Source organism: Microtus pennsylvanicus, chromosome 13, assembly GCF_037038515.1.
Source record: "Microtus pennsylvanicus isolate mMicPen1 chromosome 13, mMicPen1.hap1, whole genome shotgun sequence".
In the NCBI taxonomy this organism is placed as follows: Eukaryota; Metazoa; Chordata; class Mammalia; order Rodentia; family Cricetidae; genus Microtus; species Microtus pennsylvanicus.
In genome coordinates, this window is record NC_134591.1 from 8,018,908 (window position 1) to 8,042,046 (window position 23,139).

At 35.6% G+C, this 23,139-nt stretch overlaps 1 pseudogene; it reads right to left on the reverse strand.

Annotated features, from left to right (window-relative positions):
• Positions 1-2,067: 2,067 nt before the first annotated feature.
• On the reverse strand, positions 2,068-3,890 carry LOC142834254 (ferritin heavy chain pseudogene; annotated as a pseudogene).
• Between the last annotated feature and the right edge of the window lie 19,249 nt (positions 3,891-23,139).

The following is a 23,139-nucleotide window of genomic DNA, read 5'->3' on the forward strand; positions in this document are numbered from 1 at the left end:
CCTTACTCATGTTCTCCCTCCTGCTCCTCATTTGGACCTTGGGAGTTCAGTCCAGTGCTCCAATGTGGGTCTCTGACTCTATCTCCATCCATTAACAGATAAAAGTTCTATGGTGATATGCAAGATATTCATCAGTATGACTATAGGATCAGACCATTTCAGGCTCCCTCTCCTCAGCTGCCCAAAGAACTAGCTGGGGACATCTCCCTGGACACCTGAGAACCCCTCTAGAGTCAAGTCTCTTGCCAACACTAAAATGGCTCCCTTAATTAAGATATATACTTCCCTGCTCCCATATCCACCCTTCTTTTATCCCAACCATTCCATTTCCCCAAGTTCTCCCCATCCTACCCTTCTCATTTTTCTCTCCCCATTTCCCCTTACCCCCATCCCACCCCACCCACAAGTTCCCAATTTTTGCTTGGCAATCTTGTCTACTTCCAATATCCAGGAGGATAACTATATGTTTTTCTTTGGGTTCACCTTCTTATTTAGCTTCTCTAGGATCACAAATTATAGGCTCAATATCCTTTATTTATGGCTAGAAACCAATTATGAGTGAGTACATCCCATGTTCATCTTTTTGGGTCTGGGTTACCTCACTCAGGATAATGTTTTTTATTTCCATTCATTTGCATGCAAAATTCAAGATGTCATTGTAAAACCGGATTTCTGAACATGATGGACAATTAGGGCTGCTGAGAAGCCAAGGAAAATGGCACTGGGTTTTCATCCTCCTGCATATACTGCATGTACTGGCTTTGTGAGAGACTAGCCTGTTTGGATGCTCACCTTCCTAGACCTGGACGGAGTGGGGAGGACCTTGCACTTCCCACAGGGCAGGGAACCCTGACTATTCTTCCAACTGGAGAGAGAGCGGGAAGGGAATGGGGGGGAGTGATGGAGGAGGGTCATGGATATTTGTCTGTTGCTTTCATTGGTTAATTAGTAAAGAAACTGCTTGGTCCTGATAGGGCAGAAAATTAGGTAGGCGGAGTAGACAGAACAGAATGCTGGGAGAAAGAAGCTGAGTCAAGCAGTCGCCATGATTCTCCCACCAGACACAGATGCAGGTTAAGTCTTCCCTGGTAAGCCACCTCATGGGCTACACAGATTATTAAAAATGGGTTAGATCAATATGTAAGAGCTAGCCAATAAGAGGCTGGAACTAATGGGCCAGACAATGTTTAAAAGAATATAATTTCAGTGTACTTATTTCAGGAAGAGCTAGCCGGGTGGAAGGAAGCGGCCCGCTGCACTTACTACAACAGGGAGGGAGGGAAATGGGAGGTGGGAGGAGGCAGAAATTTTTAATAAAAATAAATAAATAAAATATTTTTTTAAAAAAGAAATATTTATTTCATTTCTATGGTTAATAATCTGTGCCTGACTAGCTTCTAACTTCATAAAAAAGGAAATAATCTTTACAATTAAAGAGACTTTAAATTAAATTTTATTTATTTAGTTGGTTATTCACTCATCTACTCTTTTTTAATGTGACTGTACATTTATTAAGGGAAGATCAGAAATAGCTTCTGAGTGTAAGCAAGGTTCAGGTAGCAATACCTAAATTAAAGTTATATTTAGCAATATGAAAATATCCATAGAAGTTTTATATACTAATAGAATATTACATAATGTTTTAATATATGTTTACAGGATATGCTATTTAAATGACATTAACATAGTTGACATCAAAATATTTTCTTTTCTTTGTTGTAGAAATGTTCAAAGTAAATCTCTAAAATTTTTCAACTATTCAGTGTGTCATTTCTCTCTAATTACTTTGATTATTTCTTTATGTTTTCTAATTTTAAATATCTTAAAATCATTGGACCTTGAAAAACTTATGTTAATGTACAAACTAAGATGACACCTTGTCTCTAATGTCACCAACAAATATATGCAACTTAGTTTGAAATTCTATGCCAATATATTTTTCCAGTATGCTTTTGTGCCTATTTGGAGAATTTGGATGTGTCCCTGATTTGTTGCTTTCCTTTTGTCTTGGTGACATAGTGACACCATGACTTTGAATTACAGTTTGCCATCCGATGGACAGAGACCTTACTTGTCCTTCACAAAGTTTCTGGCAATTTCTTCATGCTCATTTTCCAGATCAATTTTTTGCATATCTTCAAGTTACAAAGTGAACATTAAATTAACACATTTGTCAAAATTACATGTTTATTTGGATTGATATACACCAATAGTTTATCATTTATAATATCTTATGAAAGGGCAAGGGAAGGTATTCTTTTATACAAGTCTTACTTGATTAGTAGCAGAGTTTACAGTTTTGAATTTCATAAGGGCCTTGAAAATATCTTGTATTTCCAGGGAGTTGATCTTTATTATCCCACTAATAAATAAGAGTTTTCTCTTACATTAAATGCATATTGACATAGCATGATTACAAGTGTTACTGATTTTTATTTGCAATTCTACTTAATTATCTTATAAATTATCTCACCTCTAATTTATTCCATTTTCTGAGATTGTATTTGTACATACTCTTTTCATGGAGATAATAATTTTCTGTATTTGTTTTTTATAAATCATATTTTCATCTTTTCTCCAAATGTAGTGGTGAATACTTTAAGAATAATTTTTTTTGGGGGGGGTTGTTCATTGAAATATTTAATTTAATACACTTATTGCCTTCAAAAGAATTAAGTTTTAACATGGAAGAAAAGTTAGTCCTAAGTTTTTCTAATCTGATATAAATGTCATTTTATAAGTGGAATGTATTTGTCAAATTATCCTGTGACATTTTCAAAATCATTAAAATAGTTTACTTACTTTTACATTTTCAAAAAAAGATTTATTTTATTTTTAAGATTTATGAGTGTATTTGTATGAATGTATACCATGTGAGTACAGATATCTCCTCTCCATCTCCTTAAATTCTATGGGTTTGGTCATACTCCATAATCAAAGCTCTTTACATGCTATTTTACACACATATATTGATTTTCAGAAATAAACTATGAATGAAATTATATTTAAACTGTCATTTGTATTTAAAACAATACTTTTTTTTAGTGTTGTAAGTTACACCATTTCTTTTTTTAATCAATTTTTAAAATTGGAAACAGATTTTTCTATCATATGATACACCCCAGCCACAGTTTCCTCTCCCTTAATTTCTTCCAACTCCCTCCTACCTCCTGTCTTCTCCAGATATACTCCCCCTCTCTCTTTCTTATTCTGAAAAAAAAAAAAAAACAGGCTTCAAAGAGACAGCCCAGTAGGACAAAACAAGAAACACAACTAGACAAGGCAAACGTCCTCACATCAGGGCTAGACAAGGAAATGCCAAAGAGGGAAAGGGTCCTAAGAGCGGGCAAAAGAATCCGAGATACCAGTTTGTGCAGTTCCAGTAGTGACTGATTCACACTCTTTTCCAGGTGCAGTGCACACTCCACTGCATTCAGCCGGTTCTCCCAGTCATCACGGTCTGTTTTCTTGATATCATGCAGGAAGATTCGGCTGCCTCGTTCGTTCTGCAGCTTCATCAGTTTCTCAGCGTGTTCCCTCTCCTCGTGAGATTGGTGGAGAAAGTATTTGGCAAAGTTCCTCAGAGCCACATCATCCCCGTCGAAGTAGCAAGACATAGACAGGTAGACGTAGGAGGTATACAGTTCCAGGTTGATCTGGCAGTTGATGGCAGCCTCCGAGTTCTCGTGGTAGTTCTGGCGCACTTTCGAGGGAGACGCGGTGGTCATGGCGACGCTGGAGCTTCGGAACAATGAGTTTGCAGAGGGTTCTGGCTTGGAGCAGCCAGCTGGGGTCGGAGGGGTCGAGCGCCGGGTTCCCTTCAAGCACTCACTACTGGAACTGCCCAAACTGGCTACTGACAAAAATGACCCCCACTTGTGTGACTTCATTGAGACACATTACCTGAGTGAGCAGGTGAAATCCATCAAGGAACTGGGTGACCACGTGACCAACTTGCACAAGATGGGAGCCCCTGAAGCTGGCATGGCAGAATATCTGTTTGACAAGCACACCCTGGGCCACAGTAATCAGAGCTAAGCTGACTTCCCCAGAGCCACAGTGACTTTACTGGTCACTGAGGCAGTGTGTACATGTCGGTCTGCCTTTATCTTTTCTATGAGTCGCACCGAAACATCCGCTTAAGTTCTTTCATTTGTACCATTTCTTTAAATAAAGAATTTTGGTACCAAAAAAAAAAGAATCAGAGATACACCAACTTTCAGTTATGAGAACCACAAAAACACCAAGCTAACAGCTGTAACATATATGCAGAGGACCTACTACAGAATGATGCAGGACAGGTGCTTGCTGCTTCAGTCTCTTGAACCCATATGAGTCCCAATGAATTAATTCAGTAGGTCATGTATTCATGGTGTCCTCCATCACCTCTGATTCCTACAATCTTTCCTCCCTCTCTTCTATGGAATTTCACAATCTCAGAGGAGAAAGAGCTGATAGACATCTAAAATTTAGTATCTGTCTTTTTCTGCATAATGCCTGGTTGTGGGTCTCTGCATCTGCTCCCATTTGCTGGCAAAACAAAGCCTCTGTCATTACAACTGAACAAGGCACAGATCTGTGAGTACAGCAGAATTTTATTAGGAATCATTTGATTGACTTTCTGCCTTTCATGTTTGTTTCTACCTTAGGTCTATGTTAAGCAGCAGTCAACAATGTGTTTTCTTTGCCTTTTTCTGATTTTTAAAGGTAATATTTTTTTCAAACTTCCCAGACTTTTGATTAAATAATATTAAATCTATTTGCTTCATGTTTTGTTAAATATTTGAAGAAAATGAGTAACAAAATCAACCAGCAAAACAACTAAACAAACAAAACAATTACAGAAACAGGTGTAGTATACATCTCTATAATGCAAAAAGGTAAGACTGAGTCATATAGTGATGTGGGAGTCCCCTCTTTGTGTTGTGCTTACCATTAATGAATAAAGAAACTGATAGGGCTGAACTTAGGTAGGTGGTGAGGACTGGACTGAATGCTGGGAAAAAGAAGGGCAGAGTCAAGGGGATGCCATGGATCAGTCACCAGAGATAAACGTGCTGAAACTTTGCTGGTAGGCCACGACATCTTAGTGATACATAGATTAATAGAAATGGGTTAATGACTTAAGAGTTAGCCAATAAGAAACTAGAGCTAATGGGCCAAGCAGTGATTTAATTAATACAGTTTCTGTGTGATTTTTTTCAGTTCTGGGCAGCCGGGACCAATAAGCCTCTTCCCCCACAATATGGGGCCTTCCTTAGTGAGACCTTTTCAGACACACAAACAAAACATTTCAAGTATAGATAAATGGTACTGTTAATTTGCTTGAGTATTTATCGAGATCATTATGAGGATATTTTATTTTGGTTTATTTATATATTATATAATAGCAATGTTATATTTAAACTGGAAAGGACTTTTATTTAGTAGAAAAATATTCATGAAATGCAATTTGTTAATTTATTTGATTAGATAAAGTTGCATTCTATTTACTAAATTGTTAAGGTAAATATATCAACAGTTACAGAAGATAGTATTTAACGTTTTCCATTCTGTCCTAGAAGCTTTATTAAAGTGTCAATATTGTCTTTCTCCATTTATGGACTCTACTTCCAACACAGTTACACGTGTTCTAATTAGTTAATGAATAACCTATTTTCCCAAATAAAGACTTTTTATTATATTCATTAATCCTGCTATTTTTGTTTTCAAAATCATTAATTTCAATTTTACTTATTAATTCTCACTTTCTGTTTTCCTTAGATTTATTTTGTTTTTCATTTTACTGTCTTTTAAGTGAATGACTTATTTATTTAATTCCATGGTTTGAACAGAGAAATGTGTTCACACCTGGAATTATGCTTTAAACATAATTGCCCCTTTTCTATATGGCTTAAATTTGGCATCTTCATTATTGTTGTCTTCTTAATATTCAACAATTTCTATTGTGCTTTACTTGAAATAAGGGTTACTTACAGCCTGGAATGATTGGCAACTTTTAATGTGTTTTCATCACATTTTGTTTGTATCTAGATAAAAAACATTATCTTTCATCTTTCCTTAGCTTTTAATTTTATTATTTATTATTTTTAAATTTTTTTCTAAAGTGTGTGTGTGTGTGTGTGTGTGTGTGTGTGTGTGTGTGTGCACATGCACGGTGGTGCACACAAAAACCTGTAGAGGGCACCAGATCTTTTGGAATTGAAATTTCAAGTGACTGGAATTCCATACTCCGGTTCTTAAGATAGAGCACTTTTTCTATAGCTACTGACCATTCTCTCTAACCCCATTTTCTCTTAGTGTTAAACACTGTTTAGGTGTTAATAGACAAATCCACAGAGGTGGGCTACGCAACTGCTCCTTGACACTTGTAAACAGCAGGTATATACTATCCTCAGATATAAAATTGATCATATCTACTTTATTGGGTATATAATTTAGGTCAGATCTTGTTAAAAGATTTTTTGAATGTCTTCTAAATGCATCTTTCAAAATTATGAGTTTAGTTAAAAAGCCCTGGAAAAATTGTTCTTATGTACTAATTTTGAGCTATTTCTACATAGTTTTCTTGACAGGATCTTTGGGAATAATGATGCCTTCATGGCTGTATCATTGAAATATATGCTTTTAGTTAATAAATTTTACTCTCACTTAACTTATGCTTATAACTTAATTCCTGAGTTAATTTTGTTTGAAGAATAAATAGTCTTTGTTCAGTATTTTAGAATTCTCAGATGTCCTTTTTTTTACTTCTAACTTCACGGTGTGTATAACTCAATATGCTGGAGGTTTTTTTTTAATACGGTAATTTGCTCTGTCATATTAAATGATGTCTTTTTTCTTAGTTCTGTCATTTATCTCATATTCTCATTTTCAGTTTTGTTGTTGCATTTTCATGTTTATTTTCACAGTTTATACCACATAATAATTTTTACACTACAAAATTTTAGCTACCTTTTACCTCAGCTCTAAATTAAAAGAAGTTTAGTGTATGGCACCTTTGCTACCACAGTACCTCCATTTTATGCAGTTTATTTTGCTTCACTTTGTGGTTCAGTAGATTTTATGACCATCTCGTTCTTTATGTAAGGCTCACGGGTGACATTTGCTCTCAGTTCTACTGTGAATAAAATGCATAAATGGCTTTGGGGTGACTTTATTCTTGAGTTCCAACTTTGTGTGGTATAAAAATTTTGGGTCACCCTTTCTCCTCCATGATCAGTTAGGCAAAGTTAATATACAGTGCTACACTGTTTTCTAGCATTGACTTCTGTCCAGAAATGAACACGGTTTGCCAGGTGTGGTGACATTTGCTTGCAATCCCAGTTCCCAGAAGGGAAAAGCAAGAGAATCATAAGTTTAAAGCCAGCCAGAGCTACATATGAACATATGGTCTCAAAAACTCTTGTATAAAGAACACATAGGAAAACTCATCTCTTTTTTTCTCCCCTACCTAGTAGGAAATGTGTATGTAATCAGAAGGTAAGATTGTAGATGATTTTAGAAGTCATTTGTTGTCTTTGAAACATAATAATTGTACATCTTTGATGAACCCATGCTTGCTTTTCCCTCAACTATGTACATCATATGTACTTAGATATTCCCATACCTAGTATTCCCTTCCTGTATGATCATATCATATGTGTCCTACTACCAGTACTCTCGTTATGGCCACCCCTGTGCCACATTTCTAGTTTCCAGGTCTCTATAATCTTTCCACAGTAAATATGTAATAGGAGGTTTTCTAAGCCTGAGCTACTTTCTTGGAAATCATTCTTGGAAAAGATTACCTGTGGTAATATTTTACTAGTATTTTAATAAATAAAGCTTGCCTGAAGATCAGAATGCAAAGCTAAGCCACTAGAGCCCAGAGAGTGGTGGTAAGCACCTTTAATCCCAGGACTTGAGAGGCAGAAGCAGATGGATCTTTGAAAATTCAAGGCTCCCCAGAGCTATACAAGATTGATCCAGAAACAGATCCAGGTGCTGGTGGTTCACACCATTAGTCACATACCTTCAATCTCAGCACTAGAGAGGTGGAGACAGGAGTAATATGGCTGGGCAGAAAGAGGAAAATAAACAGGAAGAGACAGGATCTCACTGGAGTGTGGAGTCTGAGGTTTGGTGTAGACACATTGCCATCTAGGCAGCCTAAGGATAGATTGCCCCTTCAGTCTGAGCATTAATAGAAGTAAAAGGCCTCTCTACTAGCTTACTACTCTGCTTCTCTGATCTTTAGCTTTAATTCCTATACCTGTCTCTGAGTTCAGCCAATGGGCTTTGTAAAGTCTGGAAATCCTTTGCTTTCTCTATTACTTAAAGGATGTCCTCTTTTAGTTAGTTATTGGTTTAAAAGATGGTTTCTTCTCTATGTCTTTACAGGAAAAAGGCAGATAAAAATTGTCCTTCACAAGTGCCTACTTATAATCATTCTCAGTCTGATAAGAGATATCAATGGAAGATTCTTTCACAGGAAATATTAAATATTTACAACCTGTGCCAATATTTTGTATGATAACCATTGGAAATGATGTGTAAGCATTTTTTTTGGATCTATGGTTTACCATTGCTTGGACAATGTTTTGCTCTCTGATTCATATGTGAATGCTTTAGAATGTTTGAAGAAGTAAAGAAAAGTTTGTCCTATTGAGGATTACAAATTGCCCCTGAAAAAAAAAAACACAAAGATGAGTTTCTATTAACTATTTAGGCTACAAAATAGGTTAACAAAAAATTAAACACCACAAGGTCCAAATTAGGAGAGATCGATTGCTAACCATTAATGACTTTGAATGATTACTAGGGGAGGTTTCCCATCTACAGCCCACTATTGAGATAAATCCTGATGAACTGATTAATTTAAACAAAAGCTTAGATGATGACAAGGACTTAAATAGTCCCAGGAAGTTATCATCTGAGACCAAGAGAGAATTAGCTTTGATAGATGAGAAATGACAGAAGGTACAGGTGAATCATGTGGATCATGTAGATCAGAATCTTAGCTGAATTCTGGTGATATTACCCTTCAAATATGCCCAGGAATTTTAATACAGAGGGAATATATTGTCTTTGAATGGATCTTTTTACAACATAAACAGAAAAACAAATTTAAAACTTATATGGAAAAAGTCTCTGAGTAAATTTTAAAAGGAAAATAAAGACTTTATCAACTAGCAGGACTAGACCCAGCAGAAATTATAGTAGCTTTTAATAATAATAAAATTGACAAATTATGGACAGAAGGTGAAACCTTGCCAAGAGCTTTCAGTAATTTTTGGGAGAGATTAAAAATAAATATCCCTTAGCTGGATACTTCCTCACACTGTGCAAGAAACACAAGTAGCTGGAGCCCCTAAATTTTATACTGATGCAAATAAATCAGTAAAGGCAGGATACTAATCAGAAAATTTAAGTAAAGTGGATCAAAGCCTTATCAGTCTGTCCAAAAGTCAGAAGTATATGCTATTCTCATGATACAAAGGGATTTTTAAGAACTTCTCAACATAGTTGCTGATTCATAATATGCTGAAAGAGTTGTTTTAGATATGGAAACCACTGAATTTACATGAGATGATACAGAATTGATTTCATTATTTATTCAGTTACAGACACAATCATTAGTAGGCATAATTCCATATACATAACATACATCAGATCCCATATGGGGCTGCCAGGTTTTCAAGAACAAGGTAATGCATCAATCAGTCGTTGACTGGAAATATGCTTAAGTCCTCAGAAATTCACAAAATAAGAACGCCATGTCCATAGCAAAAGTTTAAAAACAGACTTTTTCATCATGTGACAACAAAACAAGGAATTTTTTTTATGTAAACATAAACCACTACCTGCAGGAAGTAACTCAAAGGGTACTCAAAGAAATGAAGTCTGCCAGATGATAGTGTTCCATTTTTTAGAATTTGGAAAACTAAAATATATACACCACACTGTTGATACCTATTCAGATTTTCTATGGAAAACAGCTTTGAGTTTGAAAAAGGTTGATTCAGTAATCACGCATTTGTTAGAAGTTATGGCCATGTACAAATAAATAAAGACAATGATCCAACATATGTCTCTAAGAAAATAAAACAGTTTTGCTTATTATAAGATAAGGTGTATCACAGGTATACCACATAATCCTGTAAGCCAGTCAGTTATAAAATGTTCAAGTCAAACTCTAAAGAATATGTTAAATAAATAGAGAGTGAAGAAAAATACTGCCAGATAGATCATATAATGCTTTACTAACTTTGAATTTTTTTAATGCTAAAGAGAAAGGTACAGCTGTAGAGAGACATGGGATAGTAGAAAAATGTTTAGAATTAAATCAGCTGATCAACTTTAAAGATGCACTGATCTCAGAATGAAAATAATAAAATGCTTTACATTGGGAAAGAGGTTTTGCTTTTGTTTCCATAGGAGAAGAAAAGCCATGGATATCATCAAAATTAATAAAGATTTGATTTGAACAAAAGATACCTCTTAATTAGAAGGGATGATAGTTCATCAAACAATATGGCCATTTAATCTAAACTAACATATAAAACTACCAAATGCTCTTCATTTGATCAGATATAACCTGTCAAAAAGATAACCTCCCCAAAATTAGGGCTGGGGATGGGTTTTCTTTCCATCTTTTTAGGAGAATAAGGGTACCCAGCTAAGGGAATCTGAAAACCACTGAACAATTGAGAAGCCTGAAAAAAAAAATACCTAGAAAAAAAGTCTCAAGAAAAAGTGTTATAAGGAGGCTTCTTGTTGGTTTCCAGCTTCTCAGCCCTAAAGTAACCACACAGAAACTCTATTATTTAAATGACTGCTTGGTCCATCAGCTCTAGCTTCTTATTGGCTAACTCTTATGTCTTAATTTAACCTATCTCCATTAATCTACCCATCACCACAAGGTCATGGCCTACCAGAAAAGTTTCAGCATGTCTGTCTCTGGCAGTGGCTCCATGTTTTCTCCTTGACTCTGCCTCCTTTCATCCAGTGTTCAGTTTAGTTTTCCCCATCTACCTCTATTCCCTGTGCAGGCCCAAGAGAGTTTCTTTATTACCCAATTATATTCACAGCATACAGAGGGGACTCCCACATCAAAAAAGAGTAAATTGGCCTATTGGTATATCACATTTCCAACAGGATAAAATTTTATATATCTCCCCAAATGTTTGTTTCTGTTGTTCCCTATAGACATATGCAAATGGTCTTTATGTAGTCCCAGTCAAATTGAAGATTAATGATGACTTTGGAGTTGGAGTATGACTCTCTTCTTCTCTAAACCGAAACATGCTTGTTAAAGTAAAATCCAAAATTTCTGTTTTATGTCAGAAGATATGATAAGGAATAGAAGAAAAACAAAAATTTAAGGATTATGTATTTTATTGCCACTGATCTCATAATCCTTTGTTTTTATATTGACTCTTTAAAAGTTTTCTTAAGGAATAAAATTTATAAGATTAACATATATTAAACTTTTTGTCATGGACTAATAGTTATATAGATTACTATCTAATTTTAGAAAAAGACTTCATTTATCTTTCTGTACATAATTTCAGTATTGAGTCTCTTATCGGTCTTCTGCAGTGAACTATGAGCACAACTCATAGCAACTTTTGAAGGCTCCAAAAGGAGGATTGGGCCCAACAATGACTGTTCCTCCAGAACTATGAAAACATCACTGATGTGAAAAATACCACCTAAACATCATTTATGGACTACAAACTGCTCCAAACAATTTCAAGGTGGCTAGTTGAGATGATCTAGTCTCAAAGACTAATCTGGCCAGGACTTGAGTCAAGCTTTACACTTTCCCATTATGAAGGAACTGGGCAACAAATGACACAGTTATGTCTCCAAGGACCTGACAATTAAACCAAATTTTTCTTTTCAGGATCTCCTAAAGACAACATTACCCCTAGACAGCAGGAAGTAAATTTAAGAATGCAGCACCCACATTCCCAAAAGTTTCCAAGTTTTTGGTCATTCAGTGGGTTATGGATATTTGTCATTGTTTAGGGGAATTGGTTACAAGTTGTGTTGTTACAATCAGGAGCAAAATTGAACAAAAGAGATTGGACTCAGAGTTCTTGCTTTGAAAAGAAAAAAGGGAGGATACAGATATGATTTTAAAAAAGGTAGATTATTCAATCATTTTTAAGCAATGACTAGTTTTAAACATTTTACATTGGATTAGACTTTTGTATATTGTATACAATTTTTGTTTATGGATACAAATTTGAGATTAATTTTGAGGGAGCATACTGTACATACATCTCTACTCTTGTTCAAAGTATTGTACCTATACAACTCATTTAATAATATAATGCAAATTTCTAGTCCATGAAAATTCATATTAAGTAAATGTAGGCTAGTAGTTAATGACCTATTAAAATCAAAATTGTAGTCACATTAGGTTTGTCTTCCAAGGTCAAATAAAGATATATTTTAGATAGAGATGTCAATTTTAAACACTTCAGAGATCGATATAACATTTAAGATGTTTTAAAAACAAGCTCTTTTTTTTTTCAATAAGACATGTTTGCTTCTGGCAGCACCAATCTACTTCAGAGAAGATGATGGGTATTGGAGAAACTCCACATGGAGTTTATTTTTACTGTGGCAAATTTAAATCACAAGGCAAGAAAATGCCCTTGCCTTGACTGCTAACAGTATGCCATCCTAATTGAACAAGCAGGAGGAAAATAAAATTGACTACCAAACATTTTCAAGACAAGGAAAGATAGACTTTCAGCATATCCTGTTTCACAGAAAAATCTGTTGGATATGCTAAGCCTGTAGGCTGAAGATGAATGCCCCAACATTGCAGAGAAACTTTGGGTGACTGTCCAGGCAGCTAGCTATTTCTGTCATTTCTCACAGTTTTAGAATATTGCTTGCCTGCACTTATGCTTACTCAGTTAATATTACTGCTGTGTTGGGTCTCTGAGGGAGTTGAAGATTAGATAGTTATAATTTTCCTTGTATACCACCAGATACAGAAATCAAGTTATGATAGAAAGCAAATTAGGTACAAGACTTTGGACATATCAAGATAGATAATGGACTATTTTTTTTTATTTATCAAAGGCAAATAGATGAGACATTGTTGATGTACTTGTTGCTTGTATATATTGTATAAAGTTATTATACTTATTGTACAACATTTTTCTTATATTAATTATAGCATTTTTATTTTAAATAAAAAGAGATGTGAAGCAATATTTTATTAGTTTTTTTTTTTTAAAAAAAAAAAGCTTCTCTGAAGATCAGAGTGCAAAGCTAAGCCACTGGAGCCCAGGGAGTTGTGGCATATACCTTTAATCCCAGGATTTCACAAAGGCAGTTGGGTCTCTGTGTGTTCAAGGTTACTCTGGGCTATACAAGATTGAACCAGAAACAGACCCAGGTGATGATGGTTTATACCTATAATCTCAGTGTTTGGGAACCACACATCTTTAATCCCAGCACTAGGGCAGTGGAGACAGAAGCAATATGGCTGGGCAGAAAGAGGAATGTGAAGAGGAAGAGACAGAAACTCACTGGAGTGTGGATCCTGAGATTTGGTAGAGACACAGTTCAGTCTAGGCAATCTGACTAGCCCTTTGGTCTGAGCATTGGTAAAAGTAAAAAGTCTCTCCAGTGGCTTACAGATTTGCTTCTCTGATCTTCAGCTTTAGTCTCTCTATCTATATATGGGTTTTTATTATTCTTGCTACAATTATCTTCTATTCTCCTGACCGCTTCTTCACATGATTGACAATTTCTTCTCTAAAGAATTTCATGAAGTTCTATTTGTTGATTGATAACTTTATATCCTCTGTGACTAGAATTCTATTCAGGAAGTCCTTAAGTATGTAATTGTGCCCCTCATCATTATGATTAGTTTTTCATAGCTGTGTTTAGTAACAGATTCCTCAATGAACATGGGTTGAAAGTATAGGTGCATAGGTATTAAACACTCCCATGTTTTACACCTATGAAACATGTATTACACTGAATATAATGTACTATAAATATACTCTAAAGTAATTTCAATGCAACTCTTGTTTATATCCTTAGCTTTTGTTGTATGTTTATTATACACAGTACAGGATACACATGCACAGAAGTGTGTACATGCATGCGCACACACACATATATGCTAGTCTATGTCATCATTTTTCTTTAAATAGATGCGTTTCTATGAAAAAAGGGAATTGTCAGTTAGAATCCTAGATTACAAAGTATTGATTCAAATGCCTGTTTCTACATCTCTGCTATGTCCTCCTGCCTCAAGATATTTTGTGTCTTTGTGGGAAAATCTCTATGAATCTGAGCAGCAATAACAATAAACAACAATACCAGTATTTTGCATGTCCCTACAATCCAAATGGATCCAAATTTGCCAGGTAATAATTTTGATGTCTTTTCAGCTATTTTTTCATATGTAATAGATTAGAGATATAAGTCAGCAGCAAAACTCCATTCCAAGTAGGAATGCAGGAGATGGGTTCAGGGAAGATCATTAGGACGTCTACAGTTTTACTACTAGAGAGATAAATTCAAAGTTTTCATCACCTGACCAATGCGCCTTCAAAACCTGTGCAGTTGTTCATCCAAATGAGAATGGAATAAATGACCAATTCTTTCAAGGCATCATCCAGTAAGTCATCTCTTCACTCTTACTCTGTCTGAATAGCACATATTTCTAAAGGCTTTGCTAGCCAACTCTCTAAATCTTTCCATAATTACCTGAGAATATCTCTAACTTTGAAAATAATGAGTATCATGGATGAATTTATTGAAAAGTCAAATGAAAGAATTTGCAATATTTGTTGGTTAGAATATAGAACCATGAGAATCCCTATTGCTAATAGCAGTTAACATTGATTAAATCAAGCACAGTTCAGCAGTATCTGACAAAACCAAATATAGTGTTGACAATTGAACCAATAGTTGTCTGCACATGTACCTACACAACTTAGCTAAAGAGTTTCATCTACATAAAATCTGCATATGAATATTTATAGCAGGTCTATTATGAATGTCCCAAACTGGAAGCCGCCAAGTCATCCTTCAACAGATGAGTGTGTAAACAAATGGATGCACCTGTTCAGGGGGCAATTAAAGGAAATGAGTTATCAAGGCGTCATAAATGTGGATAGGCCTTAAATGCACACTCTCGGGTGAAAATAAAGGTAACTGAATATATGACTCCAATTATAAGACATTTGAAGTAGTATCCTGGACAATGAAATTATACTCTTGTCCTAAACAAAATAAAATTGAGTGGAATGAAGCAAAATGAAAGAAATTATAGGTCAATAAGTACTTACTTTTAATCTTTTAACCAGTGATACTACCTAATGAAAGTCTGAGCAACTGGAACATCCTAGACAGTGGCTAATGGAATATTCAGTTGTCTTCCTGATGCACAGCTTTATGTGTGCTCCACTTGGAAGAAATAAGCCTCATGACATCTTCCATGTCTTCTTTCTGGTCACATGCTAAAATCTGCAGGAGCCTGGAACTGTGTGACTCATTCTGGTCAGTATCTAGTAAACCCCAACATGATTACTAAAATCTTCATGCAGATATTCCCTCTTTCTTCTGCAGCAGGCTAGATAGTTATGTTGGACATATTTCAAAAACAGAGAAATCTGTATCTCAGTGATACAATTCAGATTAGAGCTACTAAGAAGAACCACAAATCCACACAGAACTGTGATAAGAAAGTGATCTGTGGTTTTATTAAATTATAATGCAGAGATGTTGGGAATATTACTGTTATGACAAACTCCCTAAGTAGTTACTCAAAAATATATTTGGTATTTACTAAATATTAAATGTCTGAGCTCAGGTTTCAAAATACGACAGTAGAAGCACAATGAACTAACACTTATGGAATTATGGAATAAACTCTAATAAAGATGGTCATAGGTTCTGGAATTTTTATCTGTCTATTGTTTTTTGTTTATTTGTGTGTGTGTGTGTGTGTGTGTGTGTGTGTGTGTGTGTGTGTGTGTATTTTCATGTTTGAAGAAAGATTTATATGGGGTATCAATTTTGAAGATTTTAGTTTTAGTCTTTTTTAAGAGTATGAATGCTGTGCTTTAATGTCTATGTACTATGTAAGAATAGTGCCATAAAGCCAGAAGTAGACATCAGATCCTCTGGAAATGAAGTTGGAGATGGTCCTTAACTACAATGAGGATACTAGGTCTAGAATCCAGGTCTTCTGAAGGAGCAACACTAATTTTAATTGCTGAGCTATTTCTCCAGCCATAGTTCTCATTTTTAAAAGTCCTCTCCCATTCAACAAAGATCTATTAATGTCTATAACAATCACCACCCATCTGCCCTACCTATTTCTGAAAGTTCTGAACTTTATACTTGGACCTATGAGGAAAATTGATTACAAAGGTGAAGGTGGTTTTACTGTAATTATACTGATAAAAAGAAAACTTCTGGTGCATTACAAAAGACTTTATCCCAATTTTCTTTATCAGCCATATATCTTAATTATTTTTCACACAAGGTAAAGGTTAAAAGGAAGCACACAGAAAGCTAAAGTTCCCACATTTAATTAGGAGCTGAAATGGGTCTGAAAGTGTAACATTTCTGCCCTCAGCATACCATTCTTTCTTAACAATGTGTTTCCTCTGAATCAAAATAAATGTTCCAGTGTCCAAGGGAATCACAGAATCCAATCAACTCCACGTTTATGCCAGGAACGTAACCCTGAAGTTCATGAATGACTAGGAAAATCTAAGGGCACTCTAGGGTTTAAACACTGGCTGCACAGATATTCGAGGCAATCAGAACACACTCTGAATACTGGTTTTGGAGTAGGACATGCTGCATAGTTTTCAGAGTGAAAACTTGATGTTGGGAAAAGATGATTTTGAATTTTATCTCTAATGGGAAACAGATATGAAAGCTTGATCTCTTTATATCCCTAAAAATCAATCTTTGAATGATTTGTGTTTAAATTACAAATTCTTTCTTTAAAATTTTATCTGGAACAAATGAGCTATTAAATAAACCTGTAATCATTATAATGTAATAATTGTTATTGTGGCTAGGTAAACAAGGGTTGTGACCATATTTAAGATTAATACCAGCTTCAGAAGTGTTGAGTAACCTCCTAGTCTACTAATACTGTATGTGAACTGCCTCAGTTTGACTATGACACCTTGGAGCCAGGGAAAAACACACAGAGGGAAGAGAGGACTAATCCATCTACACACCCTAAGACAATCCTGTCGTAATAGAAAGTTGAGCTATACCAAGTATAGCTCTTGATCCAGAAACAGTAATTTTGTCTTACTTATTATACTAAATTGAATTTAGGGCCAGGCTGTTTCAATAAGAAAAAATGGGATTCATTTTGAATGGATTTTAAGTCACTTTCTCATATTATCACCAAATCTGTATTTTTTTTTTTGCAAATACTAGATACAGAATATGACCAATGCCTATATAACAGATAGCATTTGGGTGAAAATATATGCTATTTGATTAAAAAAAAACTAGTGGTTCCTATTTTGAACATTGTTATGTTGATGATAAAATTAGAATTCATTGCAGAAAATACTTGCAAATTTGTAATGGAGTGTAAAATTTACTTTTAATCCTACCAACTGTAAACATGCAATATCAATATTTCTTCATTGTATTTTATACTATACCTATATGTATTAGATATATGCACATTATGTTCCTATTATATTTAACATTATAAAAGGGATGGGAATGGTAAATATTTTTAAGCACAGCATCATTTGTTTTTCAGGTAGCAAAGTAAATAGTTGCCACAGAGAAAAATATTTTTTTACAAGAAAGTCTTTATCCTTAATGAACAAACATACAATAAATTGTTTAAATGTTTGTGGCCTTTCTGGAATGCCTAAATGTATTTAAGAAAACTGTGTTTGAGTCAGGTGAAACATTTTTCTCTCCCTCATATCTTATTTCTATAGTTCAATTACTTAGAATTTTGTTTTGTTTCTAGATAACTCAAAATAATGTTTGAGTCTGATCTGAATTAGTGGGATCTGAATTAATGAGATTGGTTTATGTTTGATTTAATTTCTTCAATCATTTTTCCTACCAGGTAATTCCTTCCAATGAAGAACAAGAGAGTAACACTTAAAATTCACAACAATGAAGTACCAGTTCAGAGTAAACTTTAAGAAATCCATAAGACAACACTAGGAAATTAAATTTTGCCTTGAAACCAGGTGAATGCATCTATAACCATTTAGATAAACAGTTACAGCACATAAGATCATTCTAGAAAGAGAAAACTCTGTATTTCTAGAAGATTTGAGATTCATTAACAACAACCTTACAACATAATCTGTTAAGGAATGTCACAAGGTAAATCCAGTCCAGAATAAATGTCACTGACATTAGTGAAAATGGAGTACAAGCATGGAGTTCTGTAGAGTATCTTTTCCATCATGGTGTTAAGGGTACCAATAAGTGGGAGTTCACAAGATCATAAATGGGTATTGTAATTAATTGAGAAATGAGGTAAAGAACATATATAAAAACAACAAAGAATAGATACCTTGAAATACATGTAAAAACTCATTGACAACCAGATGAACCAGTTCCTCATCCATACTTTGTATGTTGCAAATGTTTCTAGTTTTGGTTCTGGAACACTGACCTCCTTACTTTGTTTGCACTAGCATATCGCACATTCTGAAACTGAGGATGAACACACTGAGGCAGAGATTTATATGTTCTATTTTTTAGCTATGGAACACAATCTTTTATGGTACAAATGTTTATTAAGTAAGCAAATAAGTGGATTAATGATTAAGAGAAAGTAAAAAAAAAACCTACTAGTTTCAGAATAGATTTTATTTGTAGGATCTCCAAGAGAGGACAGGGCTGAGAAATGGATAAAAATAGGATGACAGAGTCAGATCTGAACATTTGCCTGTGCGTTGATTTGATGTGAAGTGATTTATGATAATTAGAAGTTTGTGTTTATCAGAAATATCAGATATTGTCTTTGAAAATAGTCTTGCGTCTGCAGAGAATATGATTGTTTTCATTAAATATGTGCTATTAATTAAGTTCAATGAAGGTTATTTGGACTTTTTCATACTAAGCAATTGTAGCATTTTGTATCATAAAAGTGTTTGCTATGGAGTCAGTGTAGGCTGATATCAGAGAACATGCTTGACAGAGGACATGTCAAAGGACTAGGAATTCCTGTACTGGCATAGATGCTTGTTTCCTACAATGTCCAAGGAATTTCCCTTCTTCCAGCTCACTAGCTGGGAACAGAAAAGTACCATTAATTAGAAGCTCACCTCATGAATTTTTTTCTGTTTATTTATTCATCACATGAAAAGAATCCATGATTTTATGGTTCTGTTTGAAAGTGCAAGTCACTTTTCCCTTTTGGTATCTGCCTACTTATTGATTTTCTTTCTAATGTCTTGTCATCTTAAAACAGAAATATAGCTTTCAGCAAGAGAGGTCTCCAAGGTTGTGTCTGATTTGCTGGTATTTGGTAGTTTGAATAAAAATGGCTCCAAAGGCTCTCAGGGAGTGGCACTATTAGGAGGTGTAACCTTGTTGGTGGAAATGTGTCAATGAGGACAGACTCTGAGGTCTAAGAAGCTCTAGTCAGACCTAGTATGCCTAAATCTCTTTTCTTGTTGCATGCAGATCAAGATGTAGAACTCTCAGCTCTTTCTCCAGCACCACATCTGTTTGCAGGCCACTTTGCTTCCTACCATGGTGATAAAGGACTAAACCTCTGAAGTGTAAGTGAACTACAGTTGAATATTTTTCTTTAAAAGTGTTGTCATGACCATGGTGTCTCTTCACCAAATAGAAACCCTAACAAAGAAAAAGTTGGTGTCACCATAGTGTGGTATGGCCTTGACTGACCTGACCATTCTGGGACAAGTTTGTGGGAGGACTTTGAAACTTTGCCCTAGAAAAACCATTGAGTGTTGAGACCTCAGTGAGATGCCCTTTCTCAACTTGGAAGGAAAGAAGATTGAAAGCAGTGCAGAAAATGGTGTCCTGGCTTATGAACTTTCAGAGGGAAGCTAAAGACTATGAGGGACATTTGCTTCTTTAAATTAAGATTCTGTCATTTTGGTCAAATAGGATTGAAGAGTCAGCCACAACTAATGAGAGCAGCATCACAAAAGTAAAACCCTTCTGTTACTGGGGAAATTGATGCTGAATACCCAAAGCAAAGAAATTAATAGTGATTAGGACAAGACCACCATCATTTAGGTAAAACCTTCTGCAAAGTGTTTTCTGAGATCACAGAGAAGTTATATTCCAGAAGTGGGCCCAGGTTGTACCTAGTGTTGGCAATTGAGATTGGTAATAAGTAGGAGTCACCCAAGCGCTATTGGGATGAAGGGGTCATGAAGAGAAAGCTGAGCCTTGACACTGTGGGAAGTCAAGAGCCCATTAGTGAAGGTACAGTATAAGTAGCAGTTAAAGACACAGAAATGAAGAGTCTTGACATGGCACCAGAAAGAGAGTCCAAGCAAGGCAATTAGTAAACTTCCAGCCCATGTGCAGCAAGGAACCTCAGCAGTTTTGGCGATTCTAGTACCATAGTATGACTAACAAGAACAGCAGTACATTGGAGCCAGCCAGCACCTATAAGACAAACTGTGAGATTCAGAGGGAAGACTGGAGAAGTTTTCCTAGCTCTTTGAAGGAGTCCAGAAAATCCTGAATGGGTCCCAGACATTGGAAAGTTGGGGTTTGGTTATGCTTTGACTTGATTGATTATGACCATGCCCTGATTTTTCCATCTTGAAGTAAAAAAGTAGTTTACTGGAGCCCACAAAAGAGAGACTTTGGCTCTTAAATGACTGGATTTCAAAGGGGATGGATTATTTTATAGGGACTGAAGTCTTAACTGTATTGGAGCTTCTGAATTCTGTTAAACTTTCAAGGTTATTTGTGTTTTTAATTTGAGATCTTGGGGAAAAATAAGAAAGGGTGGGTCATTACCTAATAGTTATGAGATTGTGTGTCAAATTGACTAGAGGTCAGTTGTTCTGAGTGGATTTGTGTCTACTTTATTGTTGGAAGGAGCTGCGGGCTGCACTCCCTGCTGCCCCACCTCCCGGCCGCCTGGCTAGCTTATGCCCCAAAATAATTACATGGAAACTGTATTCTTTTAAACACTGCTTGGCCCATTACTTCCAGCCTCTTATTGGCTAGCTCTTACATATTGATCTAACCCATTTCTAATAATCTGTGTAGCCCACGAGGTGGCTTACCAGGGAAAATCTTAACCTGCATCTGTGTTGGGTGGGAGAATCATGATGACTGCCTGACTCAGCTTCTTTTTCCCAGCATTCTGTTCTGTCTACTCTGCCTACCTAATTTTCTGTCTTATTAAAGGCCAAGCAGTTTCTGTATTAATTAACCAATGAAAGCAACAGATAGACAAATGACCCACCTCCATCATTTCCCGTTTTTCTGTTTAAACAAAAAAGAAAGGCTTTAACTTTAACATAGTAAAATTACATATAACAAAACAGTTATCAAGTAAGAATTACAGTTACAATATTTATATCTACTTTATCTTTTATCATAACTAAGGAAAACTATAACTATCCTTTCTTCAACTCCATCAAAGACTCCAGAAGGATATAATATTACTTAAGTAAACAAGAAATAAGAAACTTCAAACTCTAGAAATGACAGAGACATCTCGCTGCCTGGACAGTCACCCAAAGTTCTTTTGTACCATTGGGGCATCCATCTTTAGCCTACAGGCCATAGTATCCAGCAGACATTTCCATGAAGCAGGAAATTTCAAAGACAGTCAGTCACTTTCTGCTGTGTCCTGCAGAATATCTCGTAGACTCTTTCATGAGTCAGGAACCCCGAAAGACTATCTCACCTATAGGCAAGTTCAGCAGTCCTCTCTCTGAGGGTCCTACTGTTACAAGAAATAATGATCAGAAGGATGAGCTCCATGTGTTTTGGCAAACTTCTATAAGTGATCAAAGACCAAAGCTAAGAGTGTGTGTCTTTTTGGTAATAAAGAGAGTAATAAAAAGAGAGGCCTTTTTATTACTGGCCTGCTGGACACAGGTGTGGATGTAGGTATCATTACTCCAGAATCTTGGCATCCATATTGGCCTCTTCAGGATGTAAATGTTCAGTTCCTGGGAATTGGAACCCTATCTCGAGTAAGGCAGAGCATGAGATGTGTTGAATGCATAGGGCCAGAGGGACAAATAGGAAAATTAAGGTCATATGTAGCCAATATTGCAGTGAATTTATGGGGTCGTGACCTATTACAACAATGGAATATCCAAATTAACATTCCTGCTACTTCTGGTGCCTATATTTCTGAGAATAATATTAAAAGATATTACAAATGGAGAAAACCAGCCATTCAGGCTGTACAAGAACACAAAGCAATTGACGTCCCTTCAGAGATACCAACAGCCTTGCCTCTAAAATGGTTGACTGAGAAACCAATATGGATAAAGCAATGGCCTTTAGCTGAGGAAAAGTTACAGGCTTTAGAACAGCTGGTACAAGAGCAATTAGATGCTGGACATACAGAAGACTCTACCAGCCCTTGGAACTCTCCTGTATTTGTGGTTAAGAAAAAATCAAGTAAATGGAGAATGGTGACATATCTCAGGGCTATCAACAAGGTTGTTCAACTGATGGGCCCTCTGCAATCTAGAATTTCTTTGCCTTCTTTATTACCAAAAAGACAGCCTCTCATAGCTATTGGTTTAAAGGATTGTTTCTTCACTATACCTTTACAAGAATAAGATAGAGAAAAGTTTGCCTTCACAGTACCTACTTATAATAATTCCCAACCTTCGAAGGTAAGTGGGCTATCCTCCCTCAGGGCATGTTAAATAGTCCCTCCCTTTGCCAATATTTTGTAAATCAACTGTTGCAAATGATATGCAAAAATTTCCCAAATCGATAGTATATCATTACATGGACGACATTTTGTTATCCGATTCAAACATGGATACCTTGGAAAGACTGTTTGAAGAAATAAAGATAGTTTTAACTAAATGGGGATTGCTGATTGCTCCTGAAAAGATTCAGAGAAGAGATTCTGTTAATTATTTAGGTTATAAAATAGGTTTGCAAAAAATTAAGACACAAAAGGCA